Raw genomic sequence first — 26,104 nt, 5'->3', positions numbered from 1 at the left:
GATGTCTCTAAGCACTGAGATCCCCAAAAGGAAAGGTGATGCTTCAGAAAACTCCAAAAGGGCAAGAAGAATTCCTGTATCTTAAGGAAAAAAAATACTTGAGAAGAAATAATAGAGTTAAAATTCAATTCCTAGAAAAATGTTGGGAAAAAAAATTACTTGTATAACTTGAAGGGAACAAAAAAATGAGTAATAGCCAACATGGATTTGTCACAAAGACACCATGTTGAACCAGTGTAACTTCTTTCTATAACAGGGGAATAGCTGTAGGGGAAAAAGAGAAAATGTCATGTATCTTGACTTCAGTAAGGTTTTTGACACTGACATTTTACTTTGAAAAAGCAAACGAGGAAATGTGGGCCAGACAAAAGTACTCCAAGGGTCAGGCAGTGCAGACTTGGTTGGAAAATCATTCACTGTCAAAGCAAAAAGATGGGCCCAGTGAGGTTCCACAGGGATGATTTAATGTTCTCACTGGGCCTAGATGATAGATTAGTAAAGACACCCAACCAAAGCTACAAATGAGGTAGAGATCAACCAGCAACAATCTACTGTATTTGTACAGAACAAGGCTGGGCAGCAGATCTGTAAAAAAGATCACAAACTGAACATGGGCTGACAGCACCACAGCATTCCTTATGGGGGAAAAAAAGGAAAAGGAAAAAGGGCACATGTCTTCCTGTACAAACAGCACAATATGTGTATCTTATGAAATAATGCTTTCAACTTATTATTAAGGCCTCCACTGGAGCAATAACTAGGCAAAAGTCATCCAGACTGAGCTGGGAGACAAAAGGAGATCAACAAGAAAAGACAGCATAAGGATTGCATAAACTATTGTTGTTTGCTGTGGTGGAGGTAAAAGGAGGGGAACTGTGCTGAGTCCTGAAATGCAGAAAGAGCAGCTTCAGAGGAAGCAGTGAGTTTGCTTTTCCACCAATGGTGGACAAGATGAGTTGTAATAGACTGAAATTACTACCAACATCAGGCTAATCATTAAAAATTCTAACAGCAGCATACCATAAAACTAGATTTTCTAGGGAGGCTATCAAATCATCAAAGGTTTCGAAAAATATTAGCCAAATTACTTCAAAGAACAACATATGTTTAGGTGCAAATGCCTTAGGACAGGAAGCTGGACTACACCTTCATATTGAAAAAATAGTGCAATTTTGGATTAACTTCACCCCAGAGTTCAAAAGCACAAACGTTCTAGTGCTTCTGCTTCCTAAAACTGTGATGTAATCAGGGAGGATTTTGTTTCTGCATGGTATATACTTTTCACAGGTATTCTTCTGCCTGCAAAATGCAAAATGAAGACCAACATTACTACACTAAAGATTTTACACCCCATTTGCATAGGAATAAATTCTTGTATTTACACAGTGTCACATTAGACAGTAAGACATGAAGCTCAGAGCTGTTTCTGTGCTAGAATAACAAAAGCACAATCCAGTTACCCTTTTGACATTGCATTTTAACCCCTTTTTCTCCTGAAAGAGGGGCATACATCCATCTGTGCAGTAAATTGAACTTTTCCATACTCCTGCTAACACAGAATCTTATTACTGCTCTGGTGTCTCAGCAGTTCTAAGGTGCTGTTGAAAGGAACAGGACAGACTCTCAACCTGTGATGTATGAGGGGAGCTCTAAGTGTGGCTAACACATCAGTACACTTGTTTCATGCCTGGAGTCAAATCATTACAAGATGTGATCTTAGATCTTAAAACTGGGACTAAGCTCAGTTAACACTTGACTAGGTGACTTTAAAAGAAAAACCAAGGGCTGGGGGAAGTGTTCAACAAAGCTTTTAACCAGCTCCTCAGCATGGTGCTCAGGGTCACTCTAGAACAAAATGGGTCATGTTTCATACAGAAGAGTCTTGTGGTTACAAATCTGCAGAGAGAAAAAGGAGAGGAGAGGAGAGGAGAGGAGAGGAGAGGAGAGGAGAGGAGAGGAGAGGAGAGGAGAGGAGAGGAGAGGAGAGGAGAGGAGAGGAGAGGAGAGGAGAGGAGAGGAGAGGAGAGGAGAGGAGAGGAGAGGAGAGGAGAGGAGAGGAGAGGAGAGGAGAGGAGAGGAGAGGAGAGGAGAGGAGAGGAGAGGAGAGGAGAGGAAGAAAGGTGAAAGACAGGAGAAAGGGGAAGTTGAAAGAGGGAAAAGGGGAAAGCAAAAAAGAAAAGGGAATGAAAGGCAAGGGAAAAAAGAAAAGCAGCTGCTACAAAATGAAAGATATTTCAAAAAGAAAAGACTAGCTATGAAACACACAGAAGTAAAAGCCCGTGTTTTTAATTTCAAAAATTAAAATGCAATGTTCCAATATTTTGTTTCCTGCATAATTTTTGTTCTCTTAAAAAACAATAGTTTACATATCAGCATTTTGTCCTAAGCAGTAATAAAAATTCTCCTGACATACTGAAGTTTCCACAGAACAGAAAGTCCAAATGTTGCTCATTTCTATTTAATTTTTTTTTCACCTTTACTATCAATTACATACTTTTGTCATCCAACAGACAACAGGGTCTGTGGAAATGCCTTACTCTGGGAAAGCTGTCAAGAGGTTCCCAGCTGTCCACTCTGTCATTCTCCCAGGGATTCCTGCTCTGACAGCAGGTACTCCTGCTCTGCTTGGGAACTAACTCCTGGCAGTCACTTGGGTTTTCCTTAACAGTTTGAGCTATAATTTACAACAATTCTTAAGATGCTTCACGAATAGGAAAACCAGAGGTGTAGGCAGGAATGCCTGAGAAAAGGCAAGGGTAAGCCCAGTGCAGGCAATGAGATCACCTTGTGCTAGGGTGAGGATGACAATAACAATAACACAATTAAGTCTCCTGCAAAACCTACATATTTTCAGGAGCCAGACCAAGCTGACTGTGTGTTCATCAAGTGTAAGGCTTGTTGCACCTCCTCTTGATAAACCTGAGTGCTGACAAACCTTATAGCAAGAGTGCAATGCGCATCATTACAACACAAACAGGAGCCAAAAAAGCATTTGCTGTGGGTATGTGGCCATCAGCACTGGAAGGCTTCCCAGAAACACAGAGTTTCCAGCAGCCCCTTCATGGATGAGAGGGAGGCTGTCCATCACACAGGGATCAGCATTTTATTATTGCTGTACTGATTAGTTGGGATTCAGCCCAAGGAAGAGATGCCTTGGAGTGGTGTGCTCTAATTGATTTAACCAGTGCAGCACAAAGCCTGGTGAGTACTCTTTTTTTGTTCATGGGGAGGCAGAATCTTGCAGGAAGGTCAAGATGAACCAATAATCTGTCATCTTGGGATAGACATTTGAGCCAGCAGCACAAGAAAAGGAAACACCTTCCTCTGCTGACACACCTGTAATACTCCCATATTCACAAAATTGCTGTGATGCTGTGTCAGCACAAGAGTGTGGAGAGAAAGCACAGCAGTCCAAAAGGGAAGCTGAGAGGAGGACAACGATTGAGGACAGGCTGAACACTCCAGCTAAGAGGAAAGGGGGTTGCTTCAAAAGTGACCTGGCCATGGAAGAAGGTGAGACCATCAGCCTCACCACAAGCATCAACATTCCATCTGCTCATCCCAGCTTCTCAACTAAAGACTCAGGTGGGGGAGGGGGAAAAGACATCTTAGAAGGGAAAGGCATTGTTCGTAATAAGCAAGGCAGAAAGTCAAGCAAAATAATTTTGGGTTAGTTCATTTCCTCAGCAGAAGGGTTGACCTGGCAGACCTCTCTTGAAAAATGATGGAAAGGTAAGCTAAGGAAAGCCATGCTGGGCTACCAGCATTTCAAAGCCTAATACTGGGACTGTGAGAAGGACTCATCTCCTTCAAAGGGGATCTCAAGTTTTCCATGAATTAAGTTACATCACATCCCATTTTCACTTTGACAGAAGTTATATATCAAATCAGAATAATTTATCTAAGCCTTGCAGATAATTTCTTCATCAACATGCTTTATTAAAAAAGCAATTTCAAAAAATCCTGACCTTTTATAGGTCACTTCTCTTTTCCTAACCAATCAGATCTCATTGTTCCTTGAGGTCCTAATCAATTATCAGCCCATTTATTTCACTTGATATGAAGACTGTGCCCAATTAATTCAGAGATGCATTAAAGTGAAAGCTTTTACAATTGAAATGAATGTTTTTTACTTTCTGTCATGTTCTGTTCTGGGAAATTAAGTTTAAATAAATGTTAAAGGAATTGTCAATAATGCATTGCAGAAAGGTCAGGGTGGTCAGGCATTAATACAAGGGGTGTTTTATTTCTTTATTATTAGAATGTGTTTTCTTCTTTTTTCAGGTAAAAGAGGAGATGTGTACAGCTACACACCTGTGGTACAGTTGAAGCTTCATTGAAGTGAATTGCGATTTGATACCTTCTCAGCCATGGCCATTTCCTGTCTCTATTCTTCTGTCTTAATTAATGAAAACTTAAATAGGCTTTCAATTTTATCATACATCAAGTGGACTCAACTCTGTACTAGTTAAACAGCTCATTAGAAAGATTGGACAAAGTAGAGATGAGATCTCTGATTCTGCAGCAGTCTTCCTCCATTTGAAAATGCAGTAATTTCTCAAAGAAAGAAGGACAGGCAGGCAGACTGGGTTTTTAAAATGGTAAATAATGTGCCAGCTGTATCCATATTCCTGCTCATAAATTTCTTTTCTTCAGTTTTGTTTAGTGGAATAAGTTTTGCCTCCTGCAAGGTTTTCTGGGTATCTTCTCTATGTGGATGAAGTATGTGGAAACTCTTGTCCCCTCTGTCTTTGTAAGAGCCTTAGATGAGGGGACACCACATATCCTAGCAGGTTTATCAGTAATGGTCTTCTGCAGGCACAAGAAACTTACCTTCCCTGCAGCTCTGGCAGACAGGGAAAAATTCCCTCTGTTTTATAGAGGTAATCCTTAGAAAGGAGCTAAGGCTAGGATCTGCAGAGGGACCCTGGCATCCCTGGTGACCCAGCAGCACTCTGCTGAACAGCCAGCTGGCTGTCTAATGAAAAAGAGCACACAACACAATGTGATCTTTTTAGTCACCCTTTGCATTTTAGGGAAGACCTGGGAATCCCTATGAATACGGAACACCTCTAGTACTCATGTGTCTGCAAATCTTGGGCTACACACACACAGTTGTGTGTCAGTCAGGGAAAAAATCAGCATCTCTATTGTATAATTCCAAAGCCTCAGTGTCATGGAAACCCTCTCTGTGGGGTACCTTGGGATTTGAGGAAGCAGGGTTGTGCCAACATACCATTTCTGTTTTCTTGTTCTGCTGGTGAGGGTTATGACAAAACGAGCAGTGAGCAGCTTCCCCAAGCACTGCATGGTTCCTTATCTTACTGTACAGGAGCACCCAGTCCTTCCACCTCTCCCAGAGCAGGCAATGAGCTCTACCACACAATACAGGCTAATCCCACACCACTCATTGCACATTGACTAAATGTGTCTGGAGAGCTGGGTTTGGCATTTGCTTTGGGATTAGGCAGAAATAATTTAGAAGTGCTTTACGAAGCAGAACTGTACTTACTTCTTCTGCTGTTGTATTCCCTGCTAGAACAAGCAAGCCAAAGTACAGTGACAAGTGTGTGAAAGGAATGGAAAAGCTGGTGGCAGGTGGAATACGTGCCTTCCACCTCAAATGCCAACAGTTAAAAAATGGATTGTTTTAAACTTGGGAGTTTGCACATGTAAAATGTCTTTGCTGATGCAGGAAAAGCATCTTATTCTTCCTCTGATGGCTCAGTTGGGAATTGCTGCAGAAAACATGCCATGTGGAGGAAGAGGGCTAAAACTAAGCTCCCCAGTGTTACCCATTTGTCTTTTACAATGTGGCTGCAATTATGGTGTTTTCATTGTTTCAACAATCTGTACAGAATGAGCCAGGGTCCCCTCTGGTTTTAAAAAGTCCCTGGTCAACAATGATACTGCTTTTAAAAATCTGGGTAGGAGGTTTGGAAACACAGATTTGAACTTCATGGGAAAATTTCTGTTGTTCTCCTCAGTTTCCTGCAATTTAGTGGCACCACTTGCAACAAAAAATTCATCCTTCACATGGGATACAAGTTTCTGTGTATAAAGTGGAAGCAGCTCAAGAGCAAGTTCTTCAGTTTACAACCAGTTTGCCATGCAGCTGCCATTTTTCAAGGAAGATGTAAAGAATGCTCAGGCCTTCCTCTTGTTTTTTAGTTTCGGCATTCTTCTCTTTTTTTTTTTTCCTGTAGCTTTTTAGTGTTTATGAAAAGAGAAATACACCAACCAAACAACTGTGGAAACATAACTCAGATGCAATTCATTTTCTGCTGGAGTTTGCAGAGAGCCTGAAACATCAACTCTGAGATGCATGATCTGCTCTTGTAATTTCAAAGCAAGGAAGTTCACAATAGAACTGTGCTACCCAGCAATTCCACTGGCTCCTCCACAGTCCTTGGCATGTAAGAATGGTTAAGGAGTATAGCACTATGAAGATTTAAATTATTGTTAGGTCCTTAACCATGAGGCAGCCCAGGAGAACCATGACTGGGTTTTGTGAAGAAGAGCTAACTCTTAAAACTTTGAAAAATATTGCTTAAAGATACTGAGCATCCTCAAATCCCACTGAGCTCCAAGTAATTAGGTAATGGAGCTTATTTTCAATTTTTATCCCATACTCTTTTTAAAGCTTTAAGCCAAAATACATCATCACTCATTCTGAACTGCTTCCTATCCTATGAAGCTGAACCAGCACTTACTACTAAACCTGTCTCTGGTTTCAAATTCATTGCTTGATATCACACCCCAGGAATGGGGCCAGCATGTTTTTAGGGATTTATTTGCAAGTCCAGATTAGTACTGATTCATTTGCCACAACCATCTGTATTTCTTTAAAAGGGGCACTTATACCTTTAACTACCTTCATTTAATTTTATTTCTTAAGCATCAAACAAAATAACTGGAACTTTGTGGAAATATGGATTCAATCAGTGATCATTGGCTTTTCTTTTCTTTTTCTTTTTCTTTTTTTTTTTTTTTTTTTGCCTCAGTTATGAAAGGAGATGAGGTGTTTAAATTACTAGATTTCACATGTGGAAGGAATAAGTCTGAAGGAAATAGCATAGGATTCCTTCCAAGCTTGAATTACAAATTATCCCAGGACCCAGGAGAGGAGCAGAGCAGAGAACAAGATTTGAGGAGATTCTTTGTCAAGTTAGTGTCTCAATCAGCCTTGAAAGGCACCTTGAGGACCCAATTTCTTCCTTATGTTGCATTCCTTCACTGGTGTAGAAGCTTAAGGGCTCTGGTTGGTACCTTTTCCAATAGCTGTTTATATGATGTGCTGAAGTATTTATCTTGCAATAATACATGTTAATGTCAATTTTGCAAGAAAAATTAAGTAATAGATGCACTGCCTGCCTCAAAGAATTTACTTGTTAGTGTGAACCTTGTAGGTACGTACTACTTACATATTACCAACCTACAAGCTCAAAGGAATTCTTTAATAAACCCCTGTGAGGTTTAATATGTGAGTGTTATCAAACTGTTCAGATATCAGCTAGGGGGAAATTCACATCTTTCTTTAAGCACTTTCAATAAAGCAAGAATGGTTTTCTCCATCCATTCTCTTACACACCAAGTTTCTTTTCCTAAACAGGCAGTTCTCTTAGGCAGGCCAGTAGAGTAAATGATATGAGTTCAGATTAGTAGTACAGGAACTCAAATCAGCCATGTGCCACTGGGTGCTGTTCCTGCTCTGAATACCCACAAATGTAGAGAGAAATCTCTGCCTAGAGGTTATCTTTAATCTGGCATCAAAATAGGGGAAGACAGCTTCCCTCTCTGGTGCAATGCATTTCTCATGTCAGTTGGTGCCAAAAGCATTCTGCAGAGAAACAGCAGTAAAAGGAAACCAGCAGCCAAGCTCTTATATCATGTTTTAAATTTAATTTTTTAATTTCTTTTTTAATAATTGACCTGTCAAGATAATTACTGCAGATCATGAGACAGTGTCTCTAGCTCATTTAGGAAAAACGAAACCATTTGGAAGAGGATATACATTTTCAAAGGGATCCCTGCCTGGAATGGAATGTAATTTCACTGCCATTGTAAGCATTGGAGAAGAGGGGCAGGAGGGGCACACGAAGGTGGGGTGGGCACTGTGGTCTTTGGCAATTTTAGCTTTTGTCAGGCTTTTGAGAGTTAAAAATCCATCGGCAGATGAGCTTGCTCTGTAAAGGCTCCAATTGAAATTAATGAGATAAATTTTGCTTGGTGATGACTGCAGTGCAACAGACTTTTTCAGTGACAGGCTAAGAATAATGCTACATCTTGCATTATTCAGTGTACAGTTTGCATAGTCTGTAACTATAAAGCCTTGTCCACTTTGTTTGACTTTTATACTTACATCCAATGGGGCTTGTTTACACTCTGCTTCCCCTTCAAACTTTTCTCCTCCAAATACTCTCCAGGGACTATGAGCTGGAGCATCTCTGCAGGCTGTTACACTGCACCATGCTGCAAAATCAACCCATTAATATGACAGCACATCTGATCCCAGCACTACTGTCCACCACCCCCTAGCTCTCCTCTGGGAACAGCTGCTTTTAAATGACAGACACCAGTGTCTCATGCTTTGATATTCAAAAGCTTAGTGGACCGTGCTCTGTGCACTGGCAAGAGAAATATAAGCTGAATCTGCCTGAGAAGAATTCTGCTGCACAATTTAGCTTCCTCAGTTATTTTAATGCAGCACTGACCAGATAATAAAATCCTTAATATTGAATATGAGCTTCGGAAGTCACAAATGTCATCAGTTTGAAGTGGAAGCACACATCATCCATTCTAGTATAAAAGAAGTCTAAATCATGGCTCCTTTGAAATCAATATGAAAGCACTTCTTAGACTGAGCAGGCCAGAAAATGGTTGCAATTATCATAAAACATAAAATTTCAATTCCCGAAAGGAGCAGACGTGTTCTTTTTGGGTGTGGAGGTGTGGGGGATGGACAATGGGACATGACACACATAGCCAGATGTCTCAGTTGCTCACCAGACACTTTCCATTTTTAAGCACATTTCTAGGTGTAACAATTGATAAGGGAACTGTGAGAAAGAAGTCTAAGTATCACTGCTTAAAAGATCTGCTTGAGTCTGCATATGGCCTGAAATGCCAGCTTTGAATTGCTCCTGTCCAATTCAATTTGGATTCCAAACAGGATACTTTCAGTGGCAGTATTACTGACTGCTCCATTGCTCAAAAGCCTTTGAAAAGAAGAGGAAGTACCAGTGTGAAATGAAGTACTAGGAGAGGATGTCCAGTAATGGAGCACAGAGATAGAGTAGCACTTTCATTCTGCTCAGTTTAGCTTTTAAATACTTGGACAGTACACTCCTGAGTCCTGGGTACACCTACAGCTTGGACCTATTGTTCTGTATTTTTTAGTTGACCCTGAATTTAATAAGAGACAAATCATCCTGTTTTATTTTGATAGGTAAGCTGCATGACAGACTTACTTTCACAGGATGTCAAAGACACCACTATCTGAGAGGCTACGGATGACCACTCCTGAATTATCTAAGGCTACATGGCTAAGCAAGACAAGTAGTAGAGGAATAGGATGTTTCAAAATGCAGCAGGCCATAGTTAAAAATAAAGGAGAAATATTTGGAAATCATTCTTAACCTTGACTAAATAACCACAAGGACAAAAAAGCCCTTGTGGTCATTGCTATAAGACCAATCAGATGAAGAAAGGTGAGTTTCAGCTATTTGAAGCTCTATTATATGCACTTCTTTCATTTTAACATATCTACCCAAATCCCAGCTAACCATCCCATGTGATACTGTTTTCTGGTGCCTGGCAGGTTCTGGTGTTTATATGCTGCTAGTTCATTGGGACATCTTCATGCCTGTAACAGAACCTAAATTTCACTACAGAAAGGAAAGGGAATTGATATGCTCTGAGTTACAATTACAAATTCAGCTTCAGAGCACTTTGAAAGCTGCCATGAGGCCATCCCAGCAGGAATTAGTGTCCAGCTGGGACCAAGCAACAGTGTCTGTCTGACTTCAGAAGCCATAAAAATATAGAAGCAACACTTAACACTGGAAGAAAATGCCTTTCCCCCCCTCCCTATCTTGCCTCTGCTGCTTAAATTGCCAAATAACATTATTCAAAAAGGGCTCCGTAAGAAGCTTCCATTCTGGTTTTTAGGAAGGTCTAAATGAGAGATCAATGCCAAATATGGGCAGAGCTCATCTTTGGTGAAAAATGCTGATGTTGAAACCAAGCACTTCACATCTGAAAAAGTGTTCACTGCTCAGGCAGAAGGGAAAAGAGGGGCAAGAAATATATATGTGTATGTTTTTGTATGACATCAACTCTGTGTTCAGTTTATCATCCACAATTCACAGTGCTTGTGCTGGACTTAAATAGAACAGAGTATGAACAAAAGCCCAGCACTGCCTTGTATTCCTCCTGATTTTGGCTTGTTTCCTTTACCTAAAAGCTCAAAGGCTTTCCTGGCCAGTATTTCTGGAAAGAAGTTGGCTAATATGCAAGTTTCTAGCTGCTTCTTGACTTAGAGTAGACATACAGGAATTCATGCTGTCCCAGCAAGCACCTGTGGCTACCGAGGTCAGCAAAAGCCCTTCTGCATCAGGATTGAAATTAAGGGCAGAGCTTCTCAGCACCCAAATGCTTCACCAAGGCAAGTCCCACCTGCTGCAAGTGTCTGCGCTACTCTACACCACCAAACCAGAGCTAGTCTTTGTCTAGGGTTCCAAGTTCCTCTTTGGATTAGACTGTTCCCTGGCCCACTAAAAAATACATGAAATTACATGCCAGAGTCAGGGCCACTATGAACTCCACTACCTACCTGTGCTTTGGCACCTCAGCATTTATTTTGGAATGTATCTGAGCACAGCCCATTGCCTCAGCCACGGACCTGCACTGTGAGTCCTCTCATGTGAGCCAGCATGTGAGGGAACAGATGATTAGAGAGACCTGAAATGCTTTGCACATGGAGATTAATGCAAGATATTCATTGCCTTTAATGGTGGACATTAGCCCTCCACGAGGTCAGAGGAAAGAACCAGAGACAGCACAAAACAGATGTGTCCTTGCTTGAAGTTCCCCTGAAATCTGGAATAAAATCAAGAATAGAACTTCTGATAAAGTTTTCATGGTAAGACTTTCCTCTGGATATACTAGAGAGCACATTCCTACCCCCAGCAAGCTCAGAGCAGCTGCCCCCAAGTATCTAAGTGCAAAAGCTTGCAAGAAAAACAAAAAACTCCCTGACTCGATGCCTGGATTTCCAAAACTGCCACTACTTTAAAACCCAATCCTCACACAGGAAAACAGAGCCATGCTGTCAGCTCCGTTATTCACAACTGCAGATAAACCCTGATGACACAATATTTTTCCCAGGTGATATTATGACCTGGGGCAACATAAGTGCCTTGGTCTCCCCTTTCCACCTGGATGCATCTTTCTTGGCACATCTGCTACTCTGCTGTATTGCTCAGTAAGAAATTAGAAATCAAAGAGCAGGGATGTATCAGTCTTCTGACTCTAAGAAACACATGAGTCACACAGTTCCTATTTAGTATGCAGGAGAGAAGTACACATGCCTTTTATGGTTAAACATAGATGCTATCTTTGTTGAAGAGAGAAAAGGGAATATCCCCATTATAGTCTATGATTTATTTCTCCTAGCACTGCCTGACTGTATTTACAGGAAGTTTCTTCTTTTGGAAGGAGATAGGTTCATCTACAAATTCACAGTGGTCACAGGAGGATTTTCCTTCCCTCCTGGAAAGCATCCAGTCCTTTTTCTCTCTAAGGACAGGGTAATCCCCCCCTGCTTCAAGAAGAACAGAGGGCTGGAAACCTGCCATGGAAGACTGTTGCATCAGTTTAATTTTACTGGTAACAATAAAGAGGGTCAGTGCCCAGTTCTAGAGACAGTGACATGCATACTAAAGCTGCTGAGTTTTCAGCCCCTGCTCCTTGAACAAAATGATAGAGAGCTGTAGTGTTAGACTGCCTGTAGCATATTGTAGCCAGAGGGTTGCCAAGGAGCCAAATGCATCAGGAGCTCACCTCATTGCTTGGAAAGACTCAGAATTACAGCTTCTGCTTCAGACAGGAAACAGAGTGTATGAGCCCTGAGACTCTATTGTAGAATTGCAGTCTGTGGGAGAATATAGCACCTCATTTTATGCCTTCCTGTCCTACTCCAAGGTTTCTTATTTGACCTGCACAGGTGTGTGAAGGATAAGTCCCAAAAAAAAGGTCCCCTTGGGATGGCAGCTGAGGAAGACATGTTTACCTTTCCCACCTGTGCTTCCCCACCATGCTCTCTGTGCAACAGAACTGCCTTTTGCAACTCACCAGATCAACTGAGCTGTTGCATAAGCATGCCCTGTATGGCCACAGACACCAGGTGAGCTGACACAGCTTAAATGTCAGGCTTTCACTAACCCCCTTCATTTTGAGTGAAATGTAATAGGCAGCACTTATAAAAGTAGATTCACCAGTAGATTACACAGGGAAATATCTTCCACAAAGAGCTAACAACAAGTTGCCAGCCAACTTGTGTGACAACATGAGTGCAGATAGCAAAGGATGTACCATAGACGTGAAAGCCCAGTTTCAGCAGTCTCAAAGCTCATTAAATCACTGAGTCCAGTGGCTAAGAATTTCTAAAGATCTAAAACAAATCAAAGGGAAAGACTGGGCACATGTCACACTTTTATCTTTAGGAGTTGAGGCCCAAAATACATATTTACCTATTGTATTAGGTAGAAGATGTCCATTTCAGTAACACAGCATTTTCTCTGTGGTTTTCCTGCCCCTAAAACTCTTCCAAATCTGTTTTAATGCTGCTAAAGGACATGTGCATTGTTTTTCTTCCCTGTTTACAGCCTGCAGGTATAAGCAGGCCTGCTGAGAACAAGAAAAAAATTTACAGTGTGTTTTATGAAACAGTATCATGTATGTAGCACTGCAGAGATATGTGCTCCAGAAATCTGGACAATGTGAATACCACATCCTTAAACGTACTCACAGAATTGAGACAGTGATGTAGGTATGTAAAGTTGTGTTCCCAGAGTAGTAATATTTTATATTATTGTCCTACAAAACAGCAGAGCACATTTAAATGCTCCTCCTCTCAACATTAAAGATCTTTAAAAACTACCTTATCAGGCTTGAAAGAGCTTGGTCTATTGCTTCCTATAAGATTATATCTTGGAATACCATTGTATATTACATATGGTGTATTATAATAAGAAATTAGCTTTCTGTAGATCACACTTGTGAAATAAGTTCCAATGGCCAGCAAAGTTTTGGCTAAAAAGTGTTACTAACTAATGTTGACAATGATGATGTCTCCAAACAGAATAACTGTGGCAAAACCTCTATTGTGTAACTGTGATATGAGGCCCTCAGACCCTCAACTCAGCTGAAACTTCATAAGGGAAAAAAATAGTAAAAAAAAAAAGAGTAAAAATAAGGGAGAGATTTCATTAAATTACTGTGTTTTATTATGAAAATTCAGACAATCATTTCTTCAAATTCTTTGTAGCTGAAACTGTCCACAGATTTCTAAAGATACATATGCCTTCAAAACCAGCAAAAGGCAGTCTGGTCTATAATTAAACCTGGTCTACCGGAACACTGAAGTAATTCCAAAAAATTAGCTTATCCTGGTGGGATGCTGAGTTGCTAAAAAGGCTCCTTATTTCCCATGTTCCTTTACTTGTAACTTTCCAGAATATCCAGATTTCTTCCTACAATCAAAGAACTTGTAAGACTTACGAATGTGTTTAGGTTGGAGTAATTCCCCTTACATGATCTTAAATGAGAAAGTCAAACTGCTCTATCCCTGCACTCCAGTCAGCCAACACTAACACTCTTCAAATGAGCTAGGCTTGAAATGGGAAGAAATTATTTGAACCTCACATACACTTTTGTTCTGTTACATGAGGACATTGGCAGGTTTAACAAGACAGCTGGGTTCTAAATCAGTTCTTACTACTCTAGAAAAAAAAATTAACCACCCCCACCCAAGAGAAATGCAAAAAAAAAAAAAAAAAAAAAAAAAAAAAAAAAAAAAAAAAAAATCCCAACACCCTAAGTATGTTTGAGACATCCTCAGTGGAAAACATCTGGCCATTTCTTTAAAAAAAAAAAGAAAAAGGAAAGGAACATTAATGATGAATGAGAAAGAGGGCAGAAAAACAATTATATTTTTGTAACACCACTCTATAAATTAATGGTATGCTTCAGCGTGAACTCTATTCATTTCTGGTCACACATCCTGGGCAGAAACCGCAGTGACAGGGAAAAGCAAAGTCACAAGTGTTCTTTCTGTTCTGTGTTTGCCAACACACTTTCATCTACTTTCACACATTTTGCTCCTCTATGTCATTTTGACCCTTCAGCCAGATCCTTTGTTATGTGAAAGGCCTTTTCTTGACTGGTACTGTCTGCTTCCGGGGATTCTCTTCTTACAATGGAACACTAACTAGTAAGTCGTTGGTATCCCTAAGGACACTGAACTCCAAGTGATTGTAGGATTTTTTAATGACTTATATGGTCCTTCTCAAACAAACTCTCATAGGAATCTTTCATGTTAAGTAGAGTCACCCATCCTCTTGGAAAAACTGCTTCACAACCTGTGAAGCTGCTGTTCAAAACCCCTGTGCTTTTGTCATGGCCAAAATAGTTCATGTATGTCAATTCCTGTTATTACTGCTTCATTGACTGATTTCTCCAAAATCTCCCTCAGCAGCATGGATGCAGTATCTATTTCTTGAGGAAAAAGCTATTTGCACAAGCTGTTAGTCCACCTCTAATCAAACTGTGGGAAATTTCTATCTATACAGACTGTCACATGTATTTCACTAAAATTTTACCTCGTCAGTTTATTCAGAGTAATTTCTTGCTTTAAAGTTACAGGACTCTCCTCACACCTCTGTGACCTAAGCTGTCCTTTGGGTATACTTCATAGCCGGAAATTACAGTATCTTAGTGATTTTTGTCATTGCATCATATTTCAAGCTGTCTGTTGAATACTCTCTATGTTATCAAGGTCCTCTTCTCATAGTAAGCAGGAGTGTCTAGGGCTGTCAATCTTACTGCCATTCATAAGTACTAACATCCACTAAAAATAAATTAGAACAAAAGTGATGTGACAATGAAAAGCAGTAATGTGAAGATATTGAAGAAAAAGGCTTTTGTTAAATTTGACTCACATGGAATGTGTCATATAAGACGACCCAAACTGTTTGACAAGAATGAATTATCACAAGATTCCTTATCAAAATAAGCCAAATCCATTAAAATATACAAATAAATCCCATCTATGAGATCAGCAGCCCATATTACAGGAAACTGTGTTTACTAGATTACACTATTGAATAAAAAAAATAGCAAATATTCTATCAATAATCAATCAAGGGCTCCTACTTTTTTCAAAACGGAGTAATTTTTAAAATCTTCAACCGAAATAAACTTCAAAACTAGATGGTGGAATTCCACAGGGTTACTATAATATTGAATAAAACAGAGATGTAAAATATGGAAAAACCTGACACCAACAAAATGTAGATTAACTGCAGAAACAGACAAAAGGCCACAGCAGCAGATCAAAGAGACAGCAGCTTGGCAAGTATGATGGAGCATTACCATAATGAATTTTGTGAGTAAGCAGTGTCCTTTAAAATAATTCTTTTGATCTCTTAAGAAGGCATTAACTATGATCAAGAAAGGGTTTACTTAGCAAAAAATAAAAACTGAAATTAAAAGAGGAATAGGCTTATAGAGGATTTAACTTTAGCACATTTCCAGCACCTCCATCATGATGCTTCATGGATTTGTAACAGGCTTACCCTAATTATCTAGTCTGGCCTTCTGAATTCCAGCCAAAAGAACTTCCTGCAGCAATTCCTTACTTGTACACTCCAAGAGCAATTCCCTCCTGTTTCCTTTCAGGATTAAGAATGAAAGTGAGATACTAGTCAGACATTTAAATTTAACTAGATTCTAGATCAGTTTCCTGGACTACAAGGAGATGCAGCTTATCAAATGCTTGAGTTGAGAATAAATTCAAGGCTTCCCTGTAACAAATGTAAAATTGAACCTTCCTGACCCAAGGACAGATAAAGGAAGTTGGGGTGCTCTTAGGCTGCTAAGGTGGGATAGTAAAGCCTGAGAGAAAAGATTGGAGAATCTGAATTTGCTGTTCCCATTGCTGCTGACTACACAGTAGCTTGGGCAACAAAGACTGCTGCCCATACAGCCAATTCTGCTCTCCCATTTCTCTCCATCCCAGTAAAGAGATCTCCACGCACACACACGCACACACACGCACACACACACACACACACACACACACTGTTCTCTCAGAAAAACAGGAGCCATCAGCAATCAGAGCTGTAGCTTTGCAGGGGACTGCAAACCAGCAAGAGCATGGGACTACAGTTGCCATGGGCAACTGGCTGCCTGTGTCTCTTCCTCCACCAGGCCTCTTCGGCGCTGTGCTGGGCTGTCAGTGAGCAGACAGAACCACCGTACTTCCACAGGAAAAGTCTCAAACATTGGAGGGAACATGTCTTGTTCTGTTTAGGTCTTGATCCAAACTAGACTAGCAAGTCTACAGGAATCACAGAGCAGACTCTTGCCCACCTAGGCATCCAGCTGCCTGCTGGATCCGACAGGCCAGGCCAGGCTGTGCAAGGCACATCAAAAGGAGCTGTAACTGTCATTACAGCTGACATAATGAAGGCATGGTGCTAATCATTGTTTGGAGCAGGAGTCTGCTCTTCTGAGAAATTTTCCTGAATGCTGTTAAAGGGGCCCTGGTTGTTTTCAAATGAGCAAGTGAAATCTAAGGTACTCAGATCTGCTAACAATTATCTTCAGAGCCACTCTTGCTGCTGCCTTTCTCAACTCTGTCCATCACACAGCTGCCTCAGAGCAGGAGCAGCATGGCAGGTTGAGCACTCTGTGGGGTGGGCAGCCATTATGTCTTATTAACTTTGAGTGACTAAGCCTTTTGTGCAGGAACTGAATATAATTAAGACACATTTTCATTGCTAAGCAGTTAGAATGAGGAGCCAGGCTTGGTTTTTTCTCTTCACCCTACCAATGAATTTGTGATAAATAGCGATGCTGAAGTTAACAAAAATCTAAGATTATTTCTTGACAAAACAATAGTAACACCAGCCAAAAGTAGGAGGCAAAAGAACAATGACTACATATTATTTAAGCCACATAGATATCTGATGCAAAAGACAGGTATCTCATTTCAGAAAATGCAGAGTTACTCAAAATGTGGTAACAACTATTTACATAAGTTCCTTTCCATACTTAATATAGCTATTGACTTTGGAAGATTCCATTTTCCAGTCTTGACTTAAGCTACAGAAACTGCCAAAGCCATCTTAAATTATTTAAAAGAGGCTTCAACAAGCTGGATATCCCTTCTACCCTTGTGGGAATTCCTGCAAGGAACTGATCAGGCTGAAATATGCCAAAAAACAATGTTTGGCATAAGTGAATAACTGTGGCTGCTGCTGCTACAGTAATTTAAGAAAGGCAGCAGCTGGGAAAAACTGTTTCTCATGGTAACCCTTTCCATGTGTGTTCTCCACCCAGATGTAAAGTCAAAGACCCTCCTCTCAAAGGAGCAGCTTTGAAGTTCTTAAGTGATATTTAACTCCAGCAACATAAACACTTTATCGTTGGTATAAAGCAACCAGTAAAATAAGATACCACATCCCAAAGACTTCAGAACTTTGGAGAGAATAGTTAATGCAGAAGAATGAGACAAAACCTTGCTTTGCTCAGGAATCCTAAGAATCGTGCTACATTTTAACAACATTGTTTGAAGTCAGAGAATGCAAAGCCACTCAGAGAGATTTCTATCTCCTCAGCTCAAACCACAGTGGTAATAGAGACTCTACCATCTGAGTGCTCCTATGACCTGATTTTTGGCTGCTTCTCTGAGATACTTTTGAATTCATATGCTTTTAATTTTTGAAAGAAAAAGTGTTTGGGAAAGGAAGTGAGCATGAAAAATATATCTGCAATCTGGGAGCTACAGTTAACAGAAAGGAATAGTCTGGTTTTTATTTTTGTATATAAACACACAAAGTGATGCTGAAGGACTCTAGATTCTCCAAGTTTTTCAGAGTATAATGAAAAAAGCAGCCCCCATAATCTTACATACATCTTGTCACATACAGATTGATGCTACTCACCCATGGAAGGGAAGCAGTGGGGTCTCAGCATATTCTCTCCACTCCCAACAAGCCATTCCCAGAGCCTTGTGGTACTGTCGCAAGGAATTTCACAGACTCTTCATCTAGCCATTATGTTTACATAATTGAAATATATTTTGATTACACAGTTGAATGGTAGAGTTGGATCTATTTAACACTGTAAGAATTATTTTGTACTAGAGCAGGACCAAGTAAATAATATCTTTGTATTTCTTAAATGAAAACTGGAAGAGAAAGGGGGAGCATATTTGTTTGAACAAAATGGCTTATTTTGAGTGGTAGTCTCACTTCCATCCAAATTCTCTCCTATTATTCTGCAAACATGCACACTAGCTGCTTTATAGCTGTAAAAACCCATTCAAAATGCTCAAGAATGGCTTATAACTGTGTGCAAATGGATATATCATATTTACATGAGTACTTATGGAGGAACTGTTCAAAAAACAAGCTGAAAAAGGCCTGAGAGCTCTGGAGGAATGCTATAAAACTTGGGCCATCAAGCACACAGATAGAGTAAGACAGTCTGCTCTCAAACTAGAGCAGCAAACAATTAATGAGAAATGTATTGGATGACAACCCTTATCAGCCACTTCTGAAATAATTGCAAGTATGTTTACAAAACCCAGAGTGTATTCAATGACAATTTGAAAAGTGAGTATGAAGCTCAATTCATTAAATAGGTTAATTATTTCAAATAGTTCAACTACTTCCTGTAAATCACAATCTGAAGAATGCAGCTCTGCCTGAGAAGGGCTTCTGTTTGTAATGGCTTGTCACCATGGCCTTTACTATGCCTTCTGGTTTATGTAGCCTGCAATGGTTCCAATACCTGTGTCCATGCAGTTGCTCACTGCTTTATGAAGGATTTATAATGATATTAAAACACACTGTTTAAATCCACAGCAAAGCAACAGCAAACACAAGCTTCTCCCCTTTTTTGTCAACACTGTGAACACAGAGGGCTTGTGTGGATAAGCTCGACTCCTGAGGGACCCCCCAAAAAAGATTGCTGTTTAGACCACCCCTGAGGGTGCCACACACCACCCAGCAGTTACCTGGCGTCTTCCTGCTGTGTCACCAGCAGCCTCCTCAGCAGGGCATCACTACCCATTTCCTCAGCAAGGCAGGACACATCTCCTTGGCAGGCACTGGCAGCCATTTCTTCAAAGGATATTGCCATCCATCTCCTCAGAGGGTCACTGTCATCCATTTGTTCAGGAAGGCAGCACCTGTCACCTTTGCAGGCACCTGAGGCCATCTCCTCAGCAGGGCACTGTCCGCCATTTTCCTGCTGAGGCAGCGCTCATCCCCTCAGCCGGCACTGACAGGCCCTGGCACCCCTCTCCTCAGCATAGCACTAGCTGCCATCTCCTCAGCAAAAGGCAGGCACTCTTCTCCTCAGGTGGAGCCCATTCCCTGTCTCTGTAGTGCCAGGCACTTCCCAACAGCCCCTCTGGGAATCAGTGGGGCGCTGGCCCTGCCGCTGACCCTGAGGTACATGGCTGCCCGCTGCCAGGTGAACTGTGTGCCTGTGGCAGCAGGCACGGCAGCCTGGGAGAAAGGCTGCTGGGATCAGGCAGCAGGGCAGTGCAGCTGGCACAGAAAAAGGTGGGGACACAACAGGGACTCACAGTGTTTCCTCAAGTTTCTGCTGCCCACAGAGACTGCAGGATGGCGGCAGGGACCCCAGTGTGTTGTCAAGTCTGCTGCCCACAGAGGCTGCAGGATGGCGGCAGGGCTACTCGTGAGGGCAAGCCACAGTGGTCAGTTCCCACACGAGGGGAGCAGAGCCCTGGTTTGGAAAGGCCCAAGGAGCAGATGAGGCAGTAAGTGTGCAGATGGGCACAGACCAGGGCACCCAGAACTTTCTGTGTGCGAGGTCTGGCTGTGAGGGGTGATCTTGTGGTCTCAGTCTGGGCTACTTTGACACTGCCGAGGTGTAGAAAGGGAGTGAATGCACTGACTGATTGGAGTCTACTCCCATCCCTGCTCTCTCATGACAACAATGACACACAGCAGGTGAAATCCTAGAAGCTGTGCTGACTGAGCTGTGCCAGACTGTGAGTGAGAGACTTTAAGGTATTTGACACGAAGTGATGATGCCATGCTGAAGTCCTGCAGCAGCATGAGAGGCCTTGAACTTGTCCTCTGCATCCTCATGCTGTGAGCAGCGGGGTGAAATGAGACAGGTGCTGCTGCTTCCTTGCACAGTTCATGGCTGGGATGCATCTGTCTGAGGAATTGCAAGAAGAATGCAAAGGATAAAGCTGAAGGTGTCCAAAAGCCTGCAAGCCAGGTAAGTCTGCTCCTGTCTTGCTTCCTCCTCAGACACTGGCCTTGTACTAGCTCTCAGTTACTAGAGAAATGGCAGACTTGGTGGGTTGTCTTAAATGCAGTAGTGGAAAAAAAATTTAAAAGGGTCCTTTGAATGCACAGACCTGAGAAAAATTTAGTTTAACAGATGCTGAATCACAGAGAATATGCCATTACTTCTGACAGTGAATGAGTCTTCAGAGAATCAGGCCCTGTGTCCCTGTTACCTCACTGAGCTCTCAGGTACACACAGAGCAATAACAAACTTGAAAGTTTACAGATTTTGCCAGTTCACACTCATGCCCAAGTTACCTCCATGGACTGAATTTGTTAAAAAACCTTAAAAATAATGAATTTCTAAATATCTATAGATTTGTGTAAAAGCATTGGAATTAAAACTATCTGTGCTTACTAGACAAACCTGTCTAGCTAAATCAATCAATATACACCCCTAATTACTAGAAAAATTTACTGGCCATATTTGTAATTGGAATTATTGGAACAGGAAGAGCATTAAAGGAATGGAAATCATTGTAAGGGAGCAAACTGGAAGCACTTTTATTTGTGTTACTTAGTTTTTGAGTACTTTTTATTACCTTAATGTAGTTGGAACATAATGTGTATCCATTTGTTTTTTTAAATCTATTCTATTCCAAGCATCTTAAACCCACTGGCTAAAAGGTAGGGCACTGTAAGCATCCAGCAAGCTGCTCATTGCCAATGCTCTTCTTCTGCACTTCTTTTTTAAATTCAGGCAACAGTGTTTCACCTCTTCAGAGTCCATGGCATTTTCTCATTGTTTTGCACTAGCACAGGGTGTTGCAAGCTGAAATGGAAATTTCAGCTGCAAATTTAAATGGAAAATATAACTAAACCCACATATTAAAATCTCCTCTGCATCTTCAGTTTTTAATTGCTTGACCCTGTTTGTTTTTCACATTCCTTTATTTCCCAAATCCAATCCATATCCCCAAACAACTCGACAGCGTGCCCTGATATCCAGCAAGACTTACATATAAGGTGGATATTTGTGGCATTTATTAGTTAACAGGAAAAAATTTACTGCTAAATTGTTTCTGGTGATGTGTATTAGATTGCTGCTATGTGGTATTTTCTGTGGGTTCATATGCCATATAATCTGTGTGCTTTACAACCTATAAAAGATTAATCGTAAAGGCAGGCTGTATCTTCATCACAATCAAGGTAAAAAAACCTGCTTTTATGGTTGCCTGTTTTTTATTACCTACAGATTTTATAGTAACTATTAGATCTAAAATATAAAATTTATGTATGTTCAAAAAGTTTAAATGTGGCCAGGAAAAACTTTGCAGCCAGGAGAACACCCACAGTAAATGCAAGAGGGAACATTATGAAGTAGGTATCAGTGTATTGGCAACATTACTCAACACAGAAGATGAACTGAGAGTGTATTTCTCATGACTGACTTTTTCACACTAGAAAAATAGTGTTGGGTACTAGAAAATAAATGTTAGGTTTGCATTCCAGGTTCTTGCTTAATTCATTATGCAGATATTACCAGTAGACTATTTCTAGTAGACTATTTCTCAGCAAAAAACCCTACCTTGCCCAAAAACCTTTTGGATGCATTTAACCCACTGCTTTGCCAGTAGGATTTAATAACTAGGAGACTTCTTCAGAAAAAAAACCTGCAACCAGGGATGCTGTGAGGGGGAAAAAGGTAGTAGAGGAAAGCCTCCTACACATTTATTATATGTAAAGATATATAACTTGTTGTCTCACGATGTTTGCAATGTAAGCTATATCAATCTTCCTTTTTTTGGTTAAGAGAAGATGGATAAGAGGTAAGTCTCAGAAATACTGTGCAGAGGGCAGCTCAGACAAATAATTGATTTATCAAGGAACTCTTTCTGTTGTGTTATTAGGCTAATGGCATCAGACAAAATGCACAATGATGTGGCTTTGGGTTGTTTCTTATGATGTAGTAGAATTGTCTGAAAAAATGTTTGCTTTCTTTAAGGGTTATCCCTACCTCCATGCACAGCTTTTTCATATGTGAAAATGTCAGCTACTTTCATCCCAGGAAAATTACACAATTACTGGTTACCAAAATCATCACAGTATAAAACCCACAAGACTGGAAGTGGGACAGTCAGAAGGGATGAGGTTTCTCCTCAGCTTGTTTAAAACTCATTGCAATTTGTTTTTCCCCATGAAAACACTGAGTTTTAGTGCTAAAGGGTCAGTACAGATGGAATGTTAAATATCTTGCATGACTTTCTACAAAACTACAGTAGACAAGAGGTGCCAATCCTGATATTCCTAATGTAAAAAGCAGGTTGAAATTAGCTAATTCTTAAAAATCTATACTGTCTTTCAGGCTTTCATTGTACAAAAGGGTAAAGCAGATTTTGTAAACTTGTATTAAATGTCCCTTCACTGGTTTTAAGATGTTGGTCATGCCTGTTTTAATGTCACCATACCACTTTTTTCCCCCTAATACAAAACCAAGGAAAACAAGGTAAGACCAGAATCTTCCAAACAGCTACAAAATTCTGGAAATTTTCAACTGGTCTGCCTTAAAAAACAGAAGAACAGTATGAAGAGAGAGGAAATATCCTTGAAGGTGAGTACAGATGATCTCTTTAATAAAGCCTCCAATGCCCCTCCTTTCTTTGTCAACCAAGTATTTCTGTATTCAGTTGATTCACCTCCCCATGATGAGTTGGATGTTCCCATCCCTTGGTTATCACTGAGATATTTGATTCTGGGCAAGCTGACAGAAATACACCATGGCAGCAGCATCTTCAAATTATGAACGGTGCAGGATTTCTGTGTAAACATCAATTTTTCCAGATTGCTACTGCCTGAAAGCTTCAGAAGCTATGCTTACAACTTGTGCCTGCTCTAATAAATCTTGTGAATGTTTATGAGCAAAAATGTAGCTTGCAACAGTGCTGATTATAACAGCTCTGCTAGGGCAGGCCAGAACCACGGCCTGACAACCTGAGTAATGCTGTAGTGTTGGCACCTGTTCACCTTAATGCTAACGCCTTCTTACATCCTTAGGCCAGCCTGGAGTGTTCACTCTTAGTGCTTCAAAAGGCTTTCTGAGCATTGGAGAGAATAGTGCCACTGTTGGAAAATAGGTGCTAAGTAGCCTGCATTAAGACTGTCAAACTGGCAATCCAGCTCCATCTGGATTCTGAATGATTTTCCATCATCATGTAACAGTATAAGGTTCATTTGCCATCTGGCTCCTGAATCAACTGCTGTCACACAAGCAACACCCAGCTGGTCCAGGGTCAGAATTAATTTGTTATTTGGGATATATCCATTTTTAGGTGCCCAGCTTGAGTAATTCTCCTTGCTGACTGGTTATCAAAGGGGTTTGCCAGCAGTTGTTGTTCTGGAATACTGGGAAACTTTAGCAAACCCTGTAGTGGTACTCACTGAGGTCAGTGTTTCAGCAGCAGAGAAGACCTGGAACAGACATTGTTACAATAGCTGGGGTGTCTCTAAGCACTGAGTTCATTGGCTTATTTGGAACTCAGGCACTTCTGTCTTTTTCTTACTGGTTTTGTTTGGTGGCTTTAGGAACAAGAAATACTAAAGCAAAAAAAAAAAAAAAAAAAAAAAAATTAAAAAAAGAATACCATATTTAAATACATGACATTTGGGACCCGACTGTTCTGGAAGTTCTGGAAAGTAATCATGGCTTCTATAAACTTCTGCATATTTGCTTTTTCTTTTGGACATCATCAGTCCTTTCACAGTCTCAGTTGTTTATCCTTTTCCCTGAGCTTTTCTCTGAACATAGCTGATTCAAAGGTGTAATGAAGGGAACTCATTCAATGAAAGATTCTCTTTGCCCCAAGGAAACTGTGAGGTGGAGGAGTACTTTGCCATGAGCACTCCACAAGCACTCACAAGGGGTAAAAGAGCCATTGGTTATGGGGCTCTCCAGCTACTGGAACACTTCATTTCTCATCTTTATTTCTTTTAAAGCCCTTTGTAATAAAGCTACAGCCTGAAGTGGAAGAACTCAGGTGTAAAACTTCACTGCAAGGCAGCAAATTGCACTATAGCATAATATCAACCTGATCTAAGATTCATGGAATGAATTATACATATTACATTGCCTTAAAAATGAAACCTGGTGAAGTATTACTGTAATTTGAAAATCTAAGTAGATTTGTACAGTAAGATTTAAAATTTAAACCTGTTTAAATATTAAACTGATTGGGAAAAAATATTTTTGAGAAATGGTATTCAATAGTAAAAGAATCTCCATTCAGAAGAAAGACAGCCCCAAACTAATTTTGTCATAAGAAAAAAACATTAAAAAACCATATTCACTGGGCAACTTCCATCTAGGAAAGCACATAAAATCACAGTCACCTCCACATGTTAATTCCCATTAATGTAAATTCATGCTGAATTAGGAATTCAAGGGAATGCAAGGTATCATCCCTCCATGATAACAGATTTGGGCAATATGAACTGTGCTAAATTTATTTTATTGATTTATTTTTATCAAGTAAGCAAAAAAACAATTACTGTTGGTAGGTGATGTAGGAATTTTTCTATGTATTTCTAGCAGCAGAAACCATAGTGGTGACTAAATCCCAGGGTCTTGATTGCTGCTGTCTATTAGGTGAAATTGTGTTTTAGCCCATGTCCTCCAGCAACCTTTACCTCCTGTCACAGCAGAAGAGACACCTCTGTGAGAATGCAGTGTCAGTCCTATCCTTGATCTGCTGCTCAGTTGACCAGACCAAGGACCACGCTGATCTTCCATCTTATTAACATTATCCTGCTGGAGTTTCATTTTACCTCTTTGTCTATTAGTGTTGCAGGATTTTATAGGTACCCTTTTCCTGCTGAATAATGATTGACCATGATCCTGTTTACCTAGCAGCATTGTTTAGCTCTGATAAGGATGGTGGTAGAATGTTTTACTTAGCAGAAAGGAGAGACTTGCCCAAACACTGTCTCACAAATGTACTTACATTAGTGAGGTCATCTTGAAACTGATCTGAAATCAAGCATTGGTTTTAATCTCAGCATTACTTGGTATGCTTCATACACCATGTGTTCTCTAAACAAATGTGCACTAAAGAGGGCTGGTGAAGTTAACCAGACAGATGGCTGAAATCCCACATGTGAGATGGATTGGTAAATGAATAGGTAAGGACACGGATGGGTGTTTCAAAAGGCAGAGAAAAGGGTAGTTGATTACAAGGCTAGATAGAAAATGGAAGGTTTTATAAAAAGAAATATGGGATAATATAAACAGAGCCCTTAATCCAGTTGACTGTAAATCCCTTTTTCTTAATTGGTTTAGAAACTGTGGGCTGTAATGTGAGACAGAGGGCTCTCAGCTGCTTTTCTTCTTTGCTGTCTGGAATCACATTAAGTGGGAAACAATAGCAGAGCTGACATCTCCTTGTCTGTAGGGGCACTTGGAGCTAATCTGCTATTGAGACTAATACAATTATATGGGATTATAGGATTGCCACTGATATACAGATTAGGGAACTCCCAAAGGGAGCTGCATC

General features: G+C 40.5%; 1 protein-coding gene and 1 long non-coding RNA gene across 2 annotated transcripts in view; one reads left to right on the top strand and one right to left on the bottom strand.

Annotated features, from left to right (window-relative positions):
* Positions 1–19,671, bottom strand: part of LOC135308778 (uncharacterized) — a 48,466-nt gene extending 28,795 nt beyond the window's left edge. The window contains exons 1-2 of the long non-coding RNA XR_010369156.1: positions 19,307–19,671; positions 18,231–18,334 (exon numbers count right to left, since the gene is read on the bottom strand). This is a non-coding gene — a long non-coding RNA (uncharacterized LOC135308778). The remainder of the gene's footprint in view (positions 1–18,230; positions 18,335–19,306) is intronic.
* Positions 19,672–20,006: 335 nt separating this feature from the next.
* The window catches only part of PARD3B (par-3 family cell polarity regulator beta), a 531,684-nt gene continuing 525,586 nt past the window's right edge, over positions 20,007–26,104 (top strand). Inside the window, exon 1 of the mRNA XM_064434188.1 lies at positions 20,007–20,547. The gene's annotated coding sequence lies outside the window, so the exon portion shown is untranslated. The remainder of the gene's footprint in view (positions 20,548–26,104) is intronic.

This window comes from Passer domesticus, chromosome 10 (assembly GCF_036417665.1).
Source record: "Passer domesticus isolate bPasDom1 chromosome 10, bPasDom1.hap1, whole genome shotgun sequence".
NCBI classification, from domain to species: domain Eukaryota; kingdom Metazoa; phylum Chordata; class Aves; order Passeriformes; family Passeridae; genus Passer; species Passer domesticus.
Note: the sequence above shows the minus strand (reverse complement) of the source record. Positions and strands in the feature narration are given on the sequence as shown.